Raw genomic sequence first — 12004 nt, 5'->3', positions numbered from 1 at the left:
ACCTAGACACACATCTGAGTCAATCCACTGAAAACAAAGGAAAAACTGGATGCTGAGGAAATCGCAGAAAGGACTCCACCCACAGATGGAAAACCAGGGAAACTTGGTCTTCAGGGTTTAAGGAGAGCAGAAAAAGCTTAGCTGAATGAAAGCTACAGAAGACCAAGCCAGGTCTCCTTGGAGGAGCTGGGGCTCCTGGTAGCCTGAGGCTCCTCAGAGCCTTCCTAAGGTGTCACCAGGCAGCGGGAACTGTGAAGGCTGAGCTTCCAGAGTAACAGCAGCAGGAGCAATCTCCTGGGGAAGAGTAGACTCGAGAATCCCAGCTCATTGTCACCGAGAATGTAGAAGGTCATCTGCGAGCATGCGATGACCTTCTTAACCAGAAATGTTAGCATTCCTGGTTTTAACTGACCCCAGATGGAGAGGAAATTCTCAATTCATTTCAGCTTTTTCAGATATTATGACAGCGTCTGCTAGAGATCTGAACACATGAGTCAGTCTCTTTTTCACCTGTTAATGATTGCTTTTACTTTTGCTATTAGTGCTTAATGAAGTCTCTTGCTGAAAAGGAAGTGCTTTGGAGATGCATTAGAAATGCTAACTTTGATAAATTAATCAAGAATGTCTTTAAAAGGAAAAAAAGTTCCGGAATCCCAGGCCACAGTCTTGACTCTGAAGGGAGTGGTCCCAAAAGACCAGGTCGCCCCTCACTCTGAAAGACCAGTTTGAAAAAATGGTGAAGGAGGAAAGGAATCCATTTCCAGTGATCATACTGGGCAGGAACAGGGGCACCAGAGCCCTCTGCCCTGTCTTCCAGGAACTGGCAAGAGTCTTGGGATTGCCAGAGAAGGAAGCAAGGCAAGGGCTGGGGTTGGCACATCTGAGATCCTGGTATCTCAGCACTGGTCGGGGGACGCTTGTCTGCTGTAGGAAGTGGCCGCTGCCCGGGTAGTTGTGGCCCCTGTCACGTGGTGTTTATCGATCAGACTTGTTCCTGGAATCCAAAGACAAACTGACACAGAGGGCCAAGATGGAATGAAGTGCATCAGCAGTCGGGCCCTCCTGCAAGTCCCCACTGTGAAGCCACCACGTCATTCCTATGGGGAAAGGGGAGGTCGCTTCTTCTGTAACTGTGTCCACCTCGTGGGGGGCAAGTAGGAGTTTTGGGATGAAAGTCTTTATTGGGGCAAAAGAACTTAGTTTCTAGTGTCTTTTTCAGGAATGTGGTCAACCATTTCCATGCCAGCACGGACAGGGTGAGGACCAGTCTTTAGTGCAGTAAGTCAATAGCCCCCAAAGAGGAAAAGGAGAATTAGGAAAATTTAGGACTCATCAACCTTGTATTAGCAGCTTTTAAGCAAACACTCCTTGAATGATTAACACATCCCTGGACAGTGCTGGGCAGGACTCTGACCCGAAGTTTAAGGTAGCAAAAGGAAGCCAACAGACACGCAGGTAGAGGCGTCCAGCATCTGTCCTGTTTTATTTAAGCCCTGGACTTCTGCAGGCTCAGGTGACTAATCTTTGCTTTTAAGTCCTTGTCACAAAAACCACTTGAGGTTCAAAGTCTAAAATGAGGATTTTGGAGGAGGACGTCTCCAAATAAAATGACAGCAACTTCTCGTAGGGTGTTGGAGGATACCAAGGTGTATTCAGGATTGGAAAGGGGACGTTATGATAACAGAAAACTTAGAAAAGACACTGCAGGGAGAGAGAGAGAGAGAGAGAGAGAGAGACAGAGAGAGAGAGGATTGCTGTACAGTAGTTGGATGCTGGCTTCCTGGTTCTTTTTCATCTCTGTTTTGAAGAACGAGAGGAAATGAGCTTCAGCTCGGGTGAGAAGGGCTCGTGCTAGACAAAGGATTTCCTGATGGTGACATTTTGCAGGGTTAATGAGTGGGTTGGGTCAGTCAGGCTCACAGGGAGCAGTGGGGTCCTGAGTGCTACAGGGAAAGGCGGGGGAGTGAATCAGAGCTGGGACTGGGAGGTCTGGCCCCCCTGGGGGCTCCAGACCACCAGGAGGAGGGGTCCTGAGTCACAGGGCTCTGGTGTTCGCTGCCGGGCAGTAGCGCACAGTGGTTAGAGCATGGCTTAGAGAGAGACACAGCAGGCTTGAACCCGGCCTTATTTCCTGGCTATGTGTTTTAGGGTTAAGTCTTGTGTCCTTCAGCTCTGAAATGAAGTGGAAGAAAACTAACTGGCTTGATTGCAAGGGATGAGCTAAGATAATATATGTGAAGCATGTAATACAGGGACGAACTTAGTAACTGCTCGACAAATATTCTTTTCTTACTTCAGTATTATTTCCTCCACCTATGTCTTTTATTATTCAATAGATTTTTAAAAAAATGAATAAATGGCATACCATTAAAACAAAATTTTTATTTTAGCTGGGCCTGAGGGTAGGCACTTGGGAGGCAGAGACAGTAGCATCAAGAGGCTGCCCTGGGCTACATATGAGGCCTTGTTTCAAAGAAAAAAAACAAAAAATTTATTTTGGTAAGTCTTGAGATCTACTATCTTAACAAATTTTAAAGTTTATAATACAATAATGTTGACTATAGTTGCACTGCTGTGTAGAAAATCTCCACAATTTATTCATCTTCTAGACTAAAACTTCATGCCCATTGATTGGTAATTTACCACTTCCCCAGTCTTTGACAACCATGTTGCACTCTTTGACTCTATTAATTTCACTATTTAAATCCTTCATTTAAGTGGAGTTATGCAGATTTGTCTTTCTATAACTGTCTGATTTCTCTTAGCCGAATGTCCGAAAGGTTAGTCCATACGATGTCATATATAGTGCGATTTTCCTCTTTTTCAAGGCTGAGTAATATTCCATTGTCTGTACACACCACATTTTCTTTGTCATTTACCTGCTGAGGGTCATTTATGTCATTTTCATGTCTTGCTGTTGTGAATAGTTCTGCAGTGATGTGGAGAGGAGACATCTTTTCAAGATAGTTTCTTTGGATAAATGCCCACCATCGGGAGTGTTGGATCATATGGAAGTTCTGTTTTTAATTTTCTGAGGCCCCTCGAATGTTTGCTCCCTTGGGCCCTCTCATCCCTTGGCCTCCACCTGGTTGTGTGAGCAGCGTGCCCCGGGAACCCGGTGTGGGGCAGGTCGAACAGATCTCCCTCAGCTCTGGGCTTCCAGGGTGCTCAGACCCTGATGCCAAGCCAAGGGAAACGGACCTGCAGGCTCGGTCAGAAGGGAGCCAGGCCACAGGCCGGTCTGGAGGAAGCAGCCGGGCTCTCGAGGGAAGGTGGCCGGTGTTGGGCTTGGGTCATCATGTCTGCCCCGGGCCATTCCACACCCACAGAAGCGAGGCTTCCTGACTGGCTAGGTCAGCTGAGGCCACCTGAGTGAAGTGGCTCGGGCGACAGTGAAGCTCAGCCGCGGGCTTCCCGATGGGGGCCTCGGAGGGGCCAGGCTGCTCCCTCAGCAGCTCATGGTGACAAGCGCTCCTCCCGCCTCCTACCCTCCGCAGCACACCCGGTCCCCAGACGCGAGGCCTTGGGCCCGTGTTCCAGGCGCAGCCAAGGTCTGAGCAATGCGTCTTGCAGCCGCGCCTCGCGAGAGGACACGGGCTCAGCCTCGGACCCTATGTGCGACAGCGGCCCTCCGAACACAGCGGAGCCAGGCCGACGTCACGGTGCAACACGGTGGGCGTCCGTGGAGAGGCTGCCTGGCCTCCCGGCTGCTGTGCTATTGACTGAGGTGCTGCTTCTACGCAAACCATAGAAGTTCACTGTCAAACAGTCTGACCCGTTACCTGGCAGCCTCATACATGCCGTGATTACCGCGTCTCTCAATACGTCATTTTGTCTTGTGCTCAGTCTTGTGTTACTTATTCCATTTCACCATGGTCCTACAAGCCATAGGTTATAGTATATATACATAAATATGCCTTATATATATGCATGCTTATTACATATATATATATATATATAACACAAGTACACACACAGCCCACGTAGCCCAGTAGGTGCGGGCGCTACCATTCAGGTTTGTACATGCACGCCCATGACTTCCACATGTTGACAGAAGTCACCTCATAATGCTTTCCTCAGCAGGTGTCCCAATGATCAAGTGACACAGCTGTGCCCTTTACTTCTCTACATGCCATATCTGACTATCTATGGATTATATCTGATGAATCCTTGATAGGAACACAGGACATTTGTCTTATCACATTACACTGTTTCTCTGGTCTCCTTTCTTCAAAAGTCTGTTGTAGTTTTAGTTCTGGTATTAAGTTACCTTGAAACTTTAATCTTTAATATTCTAAGATCTCTATTTCTTGTTATGTCAGCTTTGTCTGAAAATCATCTGATTTTCTGTTTCAAAAACTGAAGGTACTTTCTTTATCTTTTCTATTTTTTTTTTCTCTACCCCTTTCATCCCACATTCTGGGAAAATGTTTCCATTTTTACACTTTTACACTGTGTTGAAATTAACATTTGCATTCACTTCTAAATGACAGATTCCTCTGTGCTGAGCTCAGAGTTGACTCTAAAAGTTAAAAATCAGTTCATGCTTTGTGTTATTTTGATTGTTCTGTGCTATGCTGAGGGCCAGGGTTACTTTCTTTGTTGGGTGTTCAGTGGAAAGATCCACGGGCTAATTAAAATGAAACATTCCTGGCTTCATGGTCAAAGGGATATTCCTTTTTAGGGTGCATTGGTTACCGAACATCTCAAGATGTTGTTTGTGTAATATTTGATCTCTGTCGTTCTTGGATAGCTTTCTGTTTTTCTGGAGTTGCTAATTTTCTATTCTGTATTCTCATAATGGATCATTTCTTCCAGTTTTCCCAATCTTTACTCGTTTTATCCACTCTGTAGTGACTTTTGCCGAGTCCAGCCTCCTCCTTGAGTCCTTGGTCTGGTTTAGGCGAACTACCCAGCTTGGGTCTGAGAATTCTTCTCTTCTCTTCTGAGGTGGGGGCTTTGGATTCCGTGTCAGGTCTTTTTTGGTTTTCCCTGATATTTGCTGTGTATCATCAAGTAGTTTCTGTTCAATAAAAGCGTAAGAGGCCACTGATTTGAACTTGGTTCCCGCTCTGGGCCCAAATAACCAATGCGGAGCTCAGGAACAGTGCCGGAGCTTGGGCTGGTTGCAGGAAGCCCTGTCTCATAACTGAGCAGCAGCAACTGGCCTGCTCCATGGGTGAGGCTGCAGCCAGTCATACGGCTCTGTCCACCTCCCTTCCGCTCCTCTGTGAGTGTGGCCGGAGTTCTCAGAACGTGCTTTCATGTTGGGAACGTGAATTGTGTTTTGTTTTTCTTTGCTCAGATGAACTCTCATAAACTTAATTGGTCTAAGGAATTTTCCTTTTTCTTCCTAAGAAGAGACGAGGTTTCTGCCCAAAGACTTGCTTACTTGGTACAGTGCCGTGTACAGAACTCTCAGTTGGAAACTATTTGAAGACAAATATTTGAACATCCAGTGCTGCTGGAGAAACTCGATGGCTGATTAATTCTTATTCTTTTCTAGGTGGCTTTATTTCTGAAAGTTTTAATACTTTTATTTTTGGTGTCCTGAAGTTTCACATAAAGGAGTCAATCTTGTCATGAGCCATTTCCTGCAAAGAAACACGCTTTGCTCCACTTTTGAAAATTTAATTTTACTTGTCCTTCAGGATTTCCTTCTCATTTTTCTTTGTTTTTGTCCTAAGACTCATTTGTTTGATCAGCTTTTTTATGGTTTTTTTTTTGGTACTGGGAATCGAACTCGGTTCCTTGTGCTTTGGCGGAACCACTGAGCTAAATCCCTGGCCCTGATCAGCTTTTTAAAAACATTGTTCTTCTTCTTGTTCTGAGAGATTTTCTTGATTTTTGTTTTGTTCTTACCTTGAAAAACAATATATTCCTTTTTGTATCGTTTTGTTATTTTGTGTATCTCAGTAGGTCTTTGCTGCCGATGGTCCTTTTCTGCCTCATGACTCGCCTTGTGCTTGTCTTTCTGTGTGTATTCACGCTGCTGCTGAGCTTAAAACTGCATTAAACTGGTTGCCCTCATTGCTTCCCTCATGTTAAAGTTTCCCAGCAAAAGGCTCATGGGAGGTAGATTTTTTAAAACCTTTCCATGTTCATCCTTGAATGTAATTTGATTTGAATGATAAAATACTTGAATGATAAAACATTATTTGACCATTATTGGCTTTTAGAAATTTGAAGGCATTTTTTCCTTTTTTTGTATTTTTTTGTTCATACACAACATGAAACTGACCGTTTTAATTGTACGGTTTGGTCTATTCTCATTGCTGTGTGACTGTCACCATTATCTGTCTCCAGAGCACTTCCATCCCCCCAAATAAAACCTCTGTTCCTGTTATGCAATAATCCTCTACTTCCCTCCCTTCAGAAGCCAGTAACCACAGTCCTTTCTGTGTCTCTGAATCTGCCATTCTAGATGCCTCGCATTAGGGGAGCCATGCATTATTTGTCCTTTTATGTCTGACCTAGTTCACTCAGCATGTTTCAAGGTTCACCCACATCGTAGCGTAGATCAGTTTCACTGCTAAGGCTGAGAAATACTCCATGGTGTACAGATATCACATTTCGTCTACCATTCATCTGCTTATAGACACTTGGGTGACTTCCCTATTTCGGCTATTGTGAGTAATGCTGCCATGAACATGGGTGTAGAAGTGTCTGAGTTCTGGCTTTTAAGTCTTTTGGGAATATACCTAAAAGTAGAATAGCTGAATCACATGGCGATTCTATGTTTAACTGTTGGAGCCACTGCCAAACTGGTTTCCACATTGGGTGCCCACGTTTACATTCCCACTAGCAAGGCGCTAAGGTTCCGTCTTCGCTATAATTTCAGTGATTTTCTTTCTCTCTCTCTCTTTCTTTTCTTTCTTTGTTTCTTTCTTTCTTTCTTTCTTACCTTTCTATCTTTCTATCTTTCTTTCTTTTTTGGTGTCAGGGATTGAACTTGGGTCCTTGCACTTGCAAGGCAAGCGGTGGAACCACTGAGCTAGATCCCCAGCCCCTTTCTTTTTCAATAGTAGCCAATCTAATGGGTCTAGAGTGGCATCTCATTGTGACGTGACAAGGGACACGGACTCTGAAGAGCTGACTGGCTGCATGTGACTCTTGTGGAGAGACGTCTACCTGAGCCCACTGCCTGTTCTAAGCCAGGTTAGCCTTGTCGAGTTGTGGGCATTCCTTACATAACCGGAGGATTCATCTCACATCTCACATCCATCTCACGTCCGACATGCACTTTGCAAACATTGCCTGCTATTCTACGTGCTGTCTTACTCTCTACATGGTATCATCGGTTTTTAATTTGAAGTCTAATTGATTTATTTTTTCATTTGTTGCCTGTGCTTTTGGTATCATTCCTATAACAACACTGCAAACTCCAACACCATGAAAATCGTCCTCTAAATTTTCTTTTCAGAGCTTTAGTTTTAGCTCTTACGTGTAGGTCTTTGATCCACTTTGGGTTAATTTTGCTACATGGTATAAAGAAAGGGTCTAGATTCGTTCTGCGGCATGTGCATGTCTGGCTTTTCCAGTGCCGTTTATTGAAAAGTGTCCCGTGCCCCACCGGCTTAACTGCCAGTGTTGGCTTGAGAAGCTTGCTCTCTTCTGATCCCTGCTTTGGAAGTAGCACGTCTGTTTAACTTTTTGAAGGATTTTAACCTAGTATCGGGAAACTTCACAATAATGTACCTTTCTGTGTCTTTTTTTTTTTTTCCTTTTTGCTTTGATGAGTACTTGGTAAGGTCTGGTTTAGGAATTTTCTTGAATTATTTCTTTGATTTCTTCTTTTGATTTCTCTTTCATTTCCTTGATTTTCTCTTAGTGACTTCTGGTATTAGTTTTCTTTCCCTCCTATTTTTATTTTTTCCCTTTTATCTTTTCTAATCTGTTTTACAGTTTCTTTATTTATGTCATACAATCATTCCATGCGTTGGATTTTTGGGGAAAATGAAACTCGTGACTTACTTTTCAAGAATCCTTGATGGTATTCTTTTCTTTTCATAACGTTGTGCTCTTGTTTTAGGAATGTGATCTTTTTTCTTTCTTTTTAAATAGTTTTTGACATTTCTCTCTGTTCTCTTCAGAGTTTCTATATGGTTACTTCATCTCCTTGTTACTTTACCTCTTTGTTTCTATCTTTTGCATTCAGAATTTTCCTCAAATGAATAATGATCATTTGTGCTTACAAGGAAGGTGCTAAGATATTGATTGAAGGCTCTGAGGTAGAAGCAGGGATTGTCTTTTGATTTGACTTTTTCATTGCAGGAACACAAGTGTCAGTATGACATCAATTTAATTTAATTTTCTCATCTAGACCACAATTTCCTGTAGTCCTGAGCTTTTCTTTTGTAAATATTTTTATTCTCTTCAAAGCCTATCATTATGCTTCAGTAAGCAGTCAATTAATGTTTATTGCTTTGCTGATGATGCAATAACAGAAAAAGAACTGGAAACTTAATCAACTGTTTGATCTTAAGAAAACAGGAAGTTCAGAAATCTCCCTTCCTCTGGCTCACTGGCCATTCTTCAGGGACAGGGAGACCCACATCTGCACTGCATTTCCGAGTTCCACTTTCAGGAGGGCAGGCAAATGCAGACAGGAACAGTGGCCTCAGAGTGAGACTCCTGGACTCAGGACCAGATTCACATGGGGATGTGAGAAGCTACTTGAGGTTCTGTACGTCCTGCGATGGAGGGGGTGGGGGGAGGCACAGGTGAGGAGAGCAGGGCGAGGCAGAGGGGCAGCACTGAGCCTGAGGCAGCGCTGGCGGGCAGCCTGCTGTCAGGAGCATAAGTCCAAGGCAAGACTGGACTCGGGAAGAGCAGGGGTGAAACGGGGGCCCTGGGTAAAGAGAGTTGCGGCCGTGTGCTCGTGCTCGCTAGGACACCTCTCTGTCTGCAGCAGAACATGAGCTACAGGAAAAATGCCTCCAGGTCACCTATTGCCCTCTCAGAAAAAATGTAAAGTTTAGTGGTGCTCTGAGGGTGCCTGAGGCTGCTGGTGCAGCAAGCGCTCTTTCTTTAATTCAGCCTTTCTGCAAATGTGTTCACCTCCCTGTATTTCTGGTCTACAGAGGAGCTTCGGGAACGTCAGGCCCGCCCAGCCAGAGCTCCCCTCCTCTATCCTGGCCTCCTCTCCCGCCCTCGGCAGTGAGGGACCCAGGGAGAACCTTCGAGGCAGTGGCCGAGCCCCTTGTTACCTCTTCTCACTTCCTGTGGCCCCTCTGCCGAGGACCAGCTTCTGCCCTCGGAGGTGAGCAGGACGGAGAATGGGCTCGGAGCATGGGATGGGTGTCAGCAGAATGATGTCCACAACCTCTGGCTTGGTCCTCCAGACCAAGGGGTAGGCCCTCCGGTGCTCCCTCTCATCCGCCTGCCTGGGGAAGGTGAGTTTGGTTCAGGGAGCCAGGGTAGCAGCCCCGAGACGAGGCTGTGTCGAGGAGGAAGAGCAGCCCAGACGGCATGGCCCGGTCCCTGCCTCAGGGGCCCTCCGTGGCCACCCTGGGCTCTTCACTCAAAGTGCTCCAGAGAGACACAAACCGCTCTTATTTTCACCACTGTTTTGTCCTTCGTTCCAGCTGCTGGCCTGGATCTTAACTTATACAGTGGTATCCAGAACTTGGTTCCTCGAATCATTAAAGCAGAATCAGGAGCCCAGACTGAGTTCCAACAGGCAGACAGCAGAGCAGTAATTAGCAGTTCACTACCGGATGCATCCTGTGGGCTCTGCAAGGGGAAGGAAGCCTGCGGATGACGCCAGGTGCACTGGGACGGGCGGTCCAGTCCCGTGGAGCTCCCTGGTGTGGCCACAGCCCTCCCTGGCCATGCATCAAATACCCAGAAGAGAGGACGTTCAGCTGGGTGTGATATAAATTTCTGACCTGTTCCCTTCAACCAGGTCTGCTCATTTCACTGCTTGTTACCTTCATCGTGCTGTCAACCCCTGCTGTTCCTTTTTCTCTTCCTTCTCATATTTGAGGCTCACACTGAGCTTCATCTCTAGATCTGTGACCTTTGTTCCTCTCTAAAGTGACTTGGCTCTTTCATCTTAGTTCCTTCTCCCCTCCCAGTTCTGCCTCTTGAAAGGGAGCTGCTGGTTAGCAGAAGATGAATCTATTCTGTGAGAGGCAGAGGTTGGCACAAGGGTGCGATTGTGCACTTTGACTTCTGTTCAGGAAAGAAATAAAATAATGGAAGAGCATCAAATCCTTAGCAAAGGAAGGAAATCTGCTTAAAACACTAATAAAACAGATTTGAAAAGAATTACTTTTAGTTAAAAAGAGATGCTTTATTTTTTAGGTATAGTATGAAACACACACTAGGAAATAGCATAATCTATGTTTATTTCTGTTGAAAAGACCTGATAGTTACTTTTCCTTAAATATTTATCATCTGGGAAGCCAAGAGGTGTCCAGGCTGAGCTTGTTGCTGATGAAGGAGCAGCTACAAAGGGGCTAAGACGTGGTTCCCGTTCTCTAGAAGCTTGCAACCGAATCAGGGAGAGAGACGTGAAAGCAAACATGTTTGTCAGCTTTCTGTCACTGTGACTAAATACCCGAACAACAATCCAAAGGCGGAAAGACTTCTTTCACCTCGAGTTACGTTTCACAGTCGGGCAACTCCATCGCTGAGGCAGAACCGTCATAGCTGCTCACCTCACGGCACTAGGAAGCAGAGAGCAGGAGCCTCAGTGAATGGAGTTCCTGCTGCTACTTTTGTTCCATCCGGGCTCCCATCCTACATGATGGTGCCACCCAGCATCATGGCTATCCCATGGTGCCAATCATCTCTAGAAACACTGTCACAGACACACCCAGAAGTATGATTTACTAATTTCCTAGGCATTCTCAATCCGATCAAGTTGACGATCAAGATTACCTGTCACATCAAGATAGCATATGTCATGATACACGCTTTATGGTAGCTCATGGAGCTGCTTTTCCTAAGCAATCTCCCCCGTACTTGACAACACATATGCACCAATTTCTAGCTTGGCAAAGGTGGTCACTTTGGGTATACGATTATATATGAAGGACTTTGTAAACTTAGGAAGGAAAATCTCTTTATTCCAGAGAAAGTCAGGCAAAGAAAACTTCAAAAATGTTACATTGAAGTATGGAATGGAAAGGTGGAAGGAACACTCTATAAGCAGGTGAGGAAAGATGTGTGTGGCAGGGAGGGGACCATCTCGAAAAGAATCGCTTTCTGCAATAGGTTTTCCCTGTACCCTAGATGACGTCACAGACATGAATCCACTGGCAATTCCCACCATCCCTCTGAGCTGATTGATAAGCTCATTGTCCTTGGGACAGTGTTCCGGAACCTTGGAATTTCTCCAGGACCCACCTGACATGTGTGACATCACATAAGCCTGTCTGCCTGCATAACTCTGGCTCTGTATTTGGGCCCTGTCTCTGTGCAGCCCTGTGGCTGGACGTGTTGGCCGGATTAATTCTGATCTGCTTCCAGCACTGTCTGTGGCCCTGTGCACTGTGGCTCCCAGGTTAGCCTCCTCTCAGCTGGAATAGCTCAGCCCAGAACTTGGAGGCCAGGTAAACTGCAAGGTTCCGACGCCTTCATCTCTTCAATGGTTCCCTACCCTACAGGTGAGATGAAAAGACGCGGAAGCGGACAGGGGGTGGTGTAGACCTGTGCACATGGCCTCATCGGCTTGCTATGGAGTTTGGGTTTTGTTTCACAGAAATGAAGAATCACTGTAAAAGTGATTGGTGAGCATGGGGTTAGGTTGAGGGGCAATGGTTTTCTGATCAGAAGAAACCAGTAGCCTGGGGCTTTGTCTCCACAAGAGAGGCCTTATGGGATGGATCCTCCCCCAGCTTGAAGAGCCAGCACTTCTCTTGCAGGACTTGGCTGGGAGCTATGAAGTTCTGGCTCCAGGTGGCTAATCACGTTTCTCCCACCCCTGCTTGGTAAACATGGTACCAAGCAACTGATGAGGCACCAACCTCCGTGCTCCCGGCTGAGCTCACTCTGC

General features: G+C 45.7%; 1 long non-coding RNA gene across 3 annotated transcripts; it reads left to right on the top strand.

The window, feature by feature from the left end:
* Window positions 1–1030: 1030 nt before the first annotated feature.
* LOC101710919 (uncharacterized) lies at window positions 1031–11366 on the top strand. 3 transcript variants are annotated; one of them, XR_002390100.2, is made up of 4 exons: window positions 1031–1513; window positions 9084–9262; window positions 9588–11161; window positions 11242–11366. It is a non-coding gene; the product is annotated as an uncharacterized LOC101710919 (long non-coding RNA). The 3 variants fall into 3 exon arrangements; XR_015450743.1 differs by lacking the exon at window positions 11242–11366 and adding an exon at window positions 2391–2499 and having other exon boundaries at window positions 1038–1513; window positions 9588–10381; XR_015450742.1 differs by lacking the exons at window positions 1031–1513; window positions 11242–11366 and adding exons at window positions 1520–1835; window positions 2391–2499 and having other exon boundaries at window positions 9588–10381.
* The last annotated feature ends 638 nt before the right edge of the window (window positions 11367–12004 follow it).

This window comes from Heterocephalus glaber, unplaced genomic scaffold, assembly GCF_053883595.1.
Source record: "Heterocephalus glaber isolate CG9 unplaced genomic scaffold, H.glaber_assembly_v1.0 deba00001067, whole genome shotgun sequence".
NCBI lineage: Eukaryota > Metazoa > Chordata > Mammalia > Rodentia > Bathyergidae > Heterocephalus > Heterocephalus glaber.
This window is presented reverse-complemented; position numbering and strand designations above follow the sequence as displayed.